The following is a 7991-nucleotide window of genomic DNA, read 5'->3' on the forward strand; positions in this document are numbered from 1 at the left end:
AACATAAATAATAAAAGGCGCCATCGTAACAATGGTAATAAAACACAATGCATGAACATAAATAATAAAAGGGTTAAACAAGGAATCAATCAATCAATTTTCGTTTAGCGTTCAGAGACCAAGTTTTCCGGGGTAGGCCGTTGTTTTCTTTGCCATCAACTTTTTGTGCCAAATTAGACGATCTGTTGTATCCATTTCATTTTAATTTAGAGCTTTCATGTCTTGCTCGATTGTTTGCGACCAGGACTTCTTCGGACGGCCTTTGGGACGTGTGCCAGGTACTTCAACATCTGAACATCTGCAATAGAAGTTATAAATGGGATGGAAGAAATCACAAAACCGATACGCACCGGTGACATTTGGAATCTAATATATGCTGATGAATTCGTTTTAACAACCACGTCTGAGCAGAATGCAACACAGATGTTTGAAGATTGGAACAACAGACTGGCCGATCATGGATTCAAAGTCAACATCAGCAAAACCAAAGCAATGAACACTGGTGAACCCATTCAATCCACAGCTACTGGACGATGGCCCTGTTCAGTTTGTAAAGCTGGTGTAGGTAACAATTCAATCAAATGTCAGCAGTGTAACCAGTGGTGTCACAAACGTTGTTCAAAAATTGGTAATTTATCTAAAATGTCCAATTTTGTTTGTCCTGCTGGCATCAATCCACAACAACAAATTCGAAATAGCAATGTTTTATAAGCCATTAAGGAAGAGAAAGTCACATCGTTTCAATATCTAGGAGATGTTCTGGATTGTACTGGAACAGCTGAAGCTGCCGTTCGAGCACGCATACGTGCAGCCTGGAATAAATGGCATCTCCTTGCTTCTCTATTGATGCGGCGTGACATCCCACTACCACTACACTACCGGCGTGACATCCCACTACCACTACAATCAAGACTTTATCAAGACGTTTCTGCGCCATATAACAAGACCGTCCGGTCTTGTTATATGGCGCAGAAACATGGCCAATGACAACCAAACTGGAACAACAACTTCAACGAACTGACATGAAAATGCTCCGATGGATGCAACGAATTAGTCTGAAGGACCACATCAAACTACCGAAATCCTGCGTCGTGCTGGTTTAGATGATATAAAAGACAAATGTCGGCAACACCGACTGCGGTGGTTTGGTCATGTCAAACGAAGTGGAAACAGTGCCATAACTTCTCTTGCAGATGTTGAAGTACCTGGCACACGTCCCAAAGGCCGTCCAAAGAAATCCTAGTGGCAAACAATCGAGCAAGACATGAAAGCTCTAAATTTTAATGAAATGGACACAACTGATCATCTAATTTGGCGCAAATAATTGATCGCAAAGAAAACAACGTCCTACCTCGGGAAACTGGGTCTCTGGACGCTAAACGAAGATTGATTGATATGTTATAAGTCATAAGTGCTATATAACATTTGAATGGTTATATTAAAAGAAATTGAGCCAAACAAAATGTAATGTAATAGTGTATTTATTGAATTTTGGTGTTTTAATATGAGTGAATAAAATTGCACTGACGAATGAAATTTGTTCTTGCTTTCATTAAACTCGCAATTGAGTCATCTCCAGGGAAAAAATCTTTTTTTTTGTTGTTTTCAGCGTCTATATCTATTATATTTATAAATTGAACGCTACATACATAATACAAAATCTTTTTTCTTATTGTTTTCAGCGTCTATATCTATTATATTTATAAATTGAACGCTACATAATGCACAAATTTAATTCTCAATCATTCTGGCAGACTTACATTTACGCAATTTGATTAGATTGTAAGCACTTTTTTTCATGATTAAAAATGATGCCACACAAACTGATCGTCTAATTTGGCGCAAAAAGTTGATGGCAAAGAAAACAACGTCCTACCTCGGGAAACTGGGTCTCTGGACGCTATACGAAGATTGATTGATTGAAAAATGGTGCCACACAAACGAGTTTTCAATTTTGGACGTTCTGAAGCTCAAAAAATTGAAGACAGATTTTAACGAAATTTTGTTTATCAATTAAGGCTACGAAATACTTTCAATATATAGTAAAACAATTGTCTATTTTATAATAGATTTTGAGCTATGGCGCTTCGAAAAAGTGAAAATTTAAAAAAAAATTCATTTTCTTCAAATTTTTTTGTGCAAAATATCTCTTGATTCGGGGCAATAATTTTTGCTTTTTCCGTTATCACTTTGCTTTATTTATATGTGCAACAAATTTCGTTAAGATATTTTGGCTAGTTTGCAAGATATGACATTCTACATAGGTACAAGTTTAGAAAAAAATTCACTCAAAATATGAGGGGTGGTGTCACAGCTTCGTTGCTTGATTAATAATTGAAATAGTTTAAGAAAAATTTTTTATTTTGTCGATGAAATACATTGAGGCACTTACCGTCAAACTTTAAAAATAATCGAAGATGGTTAGGCGTGAACTTTTTTAAAATCGTTCTAGGTGTCAGAAATGTCAGAAAATGTCAGACTGTTTAGGTCGTTTTTTACAGAAAATTTTATTAAATTTTTTTAAAAATGCGCAATAAAGGTTTTTAAAAAAATTTAATTTTTTCGTTTTCTTATGTTTGTTAAGTGGTATAGTTGAATGCCAACCTTATTTTTGTATATAATTTATTTTGTAGTGATCCTCAGAATTTTTTAGTAGTAAGTTTGTCAAATTGATTTCTTATATTCTTTTACTCAAAATGATAGGAAAGTTTAAAAATTTAAACTATTTCTTTATTAACAGGGAAAGAAGCACGAAGGAAAGAATTAAAAAAGGTAGTGAATTAATAATTTAATTCATGAGCTAACGGTGGCCTTAAGCCAATTGAATATCGGTAGGGTAATTGATTGAAGGTATGGTACTTAAAGCAAGTATAAAAAGTGCCAAATTATTTGAATTTTTCAATTCAAATTATTCAATTTATATTATTTATTTATTTGTTCTATTACAAACGTTTAAAAAATAAGGCTGGTTGAAAGCCCAATGTTGTTAAATATCGTTATAGATAAAAATTTGATCAAATATTTATATGAAAAATGGCAAATGTGAAAAGTGGCTTAAAACTTTTATTGCGATACAATTTTAAATGGTTCTGATAAATGTCGCGTACATTTGAAAAAACATGAGGTAGAAAAAAATGTTTTTTTTATGACTTAATTGAAGCAAGTCACATTGAATTGCAGATGAGTGCTTATTCATTTATTTATTTATCCATTTAACCACATTTATTTATTTATCAGTTATCCAATTTACTCCTAGACAGTTTTCATAGGAAAGTAGTCTAAACAGTCACAATGATACAAAAAACATAGCATACACACAAATCGGTTCATAATATTGTTATAACCGACCCCTTGAACTCGTAGGGTACAGTTATTTCTCTCTACGTGGATTCTTGACTCCTGGACAGACTTATTTCTGATGAACTTTATTAGAAAGAAAACAGTGCTGGCAATCACTTGTGTGTATTGCTGTGATCAATCACTCGTTTATTCAATCGTTAAAATCGTTAGTATACAGCACAATAACTAATCTACTAACTAGCTAATCACGGAATAAAACCAATCGTCAATAATTAAGCTTCTCTCGTCAGATGTTTCTTGGCCGTAAATCCTCAGTATTCGCTTTTCGGAAGATTATCGTGATTCACTCCTAACCGCGTGTGGAATTCTTCGTGATAAACATTTTCTCGGACGTTGTCGCTAATTTGCTTGCAGTTCGCACACAAAACTTCTCTGCGATAATAGGACTCTTATTCTGCTTGAAATTTCTTCTGACCTCTTCCTAATTCTCGATCTTCTTCGTTGTTTATATAGCTACCGATCTACTTGTAGATATGTCACATGCCGTGTCACGTCCATAAATGAATTTACAACCATTTTAATTACTTTACACCTTCTAATTAATTTACCAGCGGTTCATTTCCCTATGCATGCTTAACAATTTCTAATTATTATTTTTTTTTATCTCGATCTCACGTCTGTAACAATATCAACAAATTAAAGAAAAGCAATCAACGATCCATCTAGTCTGAAAAGTACAATGCTTATAGGAGGAAAAATATAACATATCAAGAAAGTAAATTAAATAATAACAACCACCATCAACTCAACATTCACCAGCAACAGCAACACAACAGAATATAAAATCAGAAATGAGGAAGATGAAGAAAAGATGAAGCTTATGATAATGACGAAATGAGGTGTTTGAATTTACTACTTTTCAACTGATGAATTTACAACTAATGCCTTATTAGTGAGCTTGTTTTGTGTCAAAACCCAATGAACGCACTGGAATCTTTATTATAGAAGAAGAATATTGTAGGTTTTTGTCTGACGAATACCGCGCCACGTGGTCCCCAACCGTGTCCGCATACGAATATCTACTCGAGCCTTCATCTTGGCGGACTTTTTTCTGGCATGGATTCGCCACTATACAATAGACCCTCTCAGAGGAAATTAGGAAATTTGTTCGCGCTCTACTTGCTGATTGAAGACTCCGGCCTCGTCGATTGTTGGCAAGTCTTTTTCAACGCTCATTGTTTTAGATGAATTAATCGAGCCAAGCCAAGTTTCTGTATATACTTTTTTAATTAAATGAAAAGAAAACAGTAACAAATCAAATTTCTATCAATATATACAAAACAATAATAATAATAACCAAACCACAATAAATCAAATTATGCATTAAAATTAACCCGTAAACTATGTAGTAACGAAGACCGAACCAACAGACTAAAATCCAAAAGCGAACCAGGAGACCTTGTCTAATTAACAAACTGTCATACCTATATATAACATAGGATTGGTTATGTAATAACCAATCCTATGTTATATATAATAACCACTTCTTTCTATACTTCTTGAAAATTAATCTCTCACGTCTACTATATTGCTTCAGTACTTCTTCTATACTTCTTATATACAGAACCTCCTCATATTTATATATATTTCTCATATATGATATAGATAATTTTAGATTCGTACTATTTAATAATCTGACCACTAAAAGACTTATAAAATAATTAATTATTAATATTAACTCCCTAATGCCTACAGCAGGCGTCACTTTTGTAGCGGAACCCAACACACCAATCAAACTCCCTCAAGTTAATTTTAGCAATGCCCTAGAACAGGGGAGGCCTTACAAAGATAATGGTTCCTGATCGTTACGATTCATATGACATCAGAAATAAAACTAAATATGCTGAAATCTATGAAATAAAATAATTAAAACATAATCAAAACAAATGAAATTTTTAAAAAACGAACGAAAATTATCAATAAACTATAAAATTATAAAAATTGTAAAATATGATAAATAAAATTTTTCAAGGAAACTAAAGAATGACACCAGACCCAAAGCGCGCTGAAAATGTGCGCGAATGCGTTCGAGTGTCAATATAGTTTTGTATTTGTGTTCATAGAATAATGATAATCGACGCCTACAGAAAAAATAATGTAAACAATTTTTGAACCGCAATCTTTTCAGTTTATCGGTATCGAATATCGACAGCTTTTAAATATATCGGCGATTACCGTGTGTGCCTTACATTTAAAATTATCGACAATACCGTTGCCAAAACAGTATCGGTGATACTATCACCAAGATAACGATACTTATTCTTTTTATTGGTCCCATATAACATTTCCGAACTGATTGCAAAAAATCAAGTTTCATAATGTTGGTGAAAAGTTGATCGTTCCTGCTTTGCGAGAAATTATTTCCACTATCATGTTTTAAGATCTGAAAGTATTACCATTAAGTGACATTTCTGTTCAAAGGTAGATTGATAAAATGGCCAGTGATGGGAAACAACTTATAAAAAAGTTAAGTATAGATCTGGCAATGTTAAAAAAAATAAATTAAATTTGTTTTTAAAATTTTTTTATTGGGAGCTGGGGCGTTGAAGAATTTTTTTTGAGAAAATTTAAAAAAGGAGGTGCTGTTTAAAACTGTTGAAAAAAACTGTCCGAGAGCAAGTAAAGTGGTCTTTAACAATATGAATGGAATTATAGGTTAAACGCATAACACTTTAATTTAAATTTTTATTAGATTATTAATTGATTAAAATCTCCAGAACAAACGTCAAAGAATGACGGTTAGAATGGCTGTTTTGAAAAGCAAGGATCCTCAGCAGCTGCTTGAAGAAATTGAGAAGATTGACCAACAAGGTACTTAAATAATGCAATTTTTTATCCACCTACTGTTTAAATTTTTCTTAGTTTTTTTTGTCAATAGTTTGGTATGAAGTAACAACGTAAAACTTTTCTTTATTTTAGATTTTGCTTCAGAAATAAACATAGCTAAATTTATATTATTTGCTCTAGAACTCTAAATAGAATGTCTGGACACTTTTGCTAAAATCTCATATAAAATTTGACCTACTTTCTATTTTAAAAATCAAGTCAGCTGTCAAGAATGCATGGTTCTATCTTTATTTCTTAAAGTAACAAGATAATCCTGGTTCTCTTAATCAAACGTTTCGTTAAATCAACGGAAACAAATACACATAGATAACGCAAACATTGTTCAACGTTAATTTGAATGCCAACAGTAATGGAAGCACTAAACTGATTCAAGTAACTACATGAATCACAATAACAACTTCGCATCAAGCCTTCGCTGGAAACCTTTCCTTATATAGCCTCTACGGTAGATTTCATCCTGGCAATTATCAGCATTTATCGTATTTTCTCCATTCTGCTGTTTGAGATTTACGAGTTCTTCAATTGCATTTATTGTTTGATGAATGTTTAGCGGTTTATTTCTAATTAGAAGTTCTAGGAAATTTTCACACCATATGTCCAAAATCTTTTCTTTTGACGTGTTTTTTTTTCTACCTTTTCCTTTGACTGTCTATAGATCAACTAATTTATTGTTAATGCTTCCACAAACTTTTTTCTTGCTAGCAAACAACTTTTTACTGTCCCTATTTTTATCGGCCTCTTCCATTTCCAACACTTTTGATCACACAACGTGGATTCTGTCCACTTTGATACTATTTTTCAGCTGTATTTTTTCCTCTCTCTCAGCTGTTTTTTGTATCGACTGCATCATTCTGAAAGTACATTTTTAACCTTATTCATTTCTTTTGAGATTTCTTCAGATCTCTCACCAATCCATTTTTTTTTGTTTTCTCTATACCCAAGTAGGTACTTGCAACATTAATAATAGATTTCTTGAAGTAATTCTAGGTCTGCTCGTACAGTACCTTACATTTAATTACAATTCATTGCTATTTAATTTAATTTAATTTAATAAGTTTTTTGTTTACTGTTTTTGTGAAAAATATAAAATTTGTTCACATTATTATTAAAAACAGAATATGATCCAACACAGCCACCTCAATTGAATGAAAGAGTATTAAAAGAAAAAAGAAAGAAGTTGAAAGAAACTTATGATAGAGTTATGAGGATGTATGTAAGTGATTATATATATATTTATAAATGTATATAAAAATCAGTCAAACAACAACACACGTTTAGACGACATTTTTCCCGAGATCGGGGGTTGCCTTTTGGCTACCTATAATGAAACCGAAATACCCCTCGACGCCATTCACATCTGTCACTCGTCTCAGTATCACGCAACCCCGTTTTCACTCTGTCCTTCTCCACCTGCTCTCTCCATCCCAATCGCGGATGACCCCTTCCTATCACTCCTTCAACCTCGAACTCTAACGCTCGCCTAATCCCGACTCTTTCATCCCTTCTCAACACATATCCATACCACCGCAATCTCGATCTCCTTATCAATGTCACAATGTCCTCATTCAGTCCCATCATCGACATCAGCTCAGTACTACTCCTATCCTTCACTTTAACCCCACACATCATCCTCACCATAGCTCTTTCAGCCCTCTGCAGTACCCTTTCCTCCTCTCTCTTCAACACCCAAGTTTCACCACCATATACCATCGCTGCTCTCACACATGCTTTATAAACCCTTCCTTTCATCTTCACTGACCATTTCTTTCTACACAAATCCCCAC

Source organism: Helobdella robusta (genome assembly GCF_000326865.2).
Source record: "Helobdella robusta unplaced genomic scaffold HELROscaffold_10, whole genome shotgun sequence".
Classification (NCBI taxonomy): domain Eukaryota; kingdom Metazoa; phylum Annelida; class Clitellata; order Rhynchobdellida; family Glossiphoniidae; genus Helobdella; species Helobdella robusta.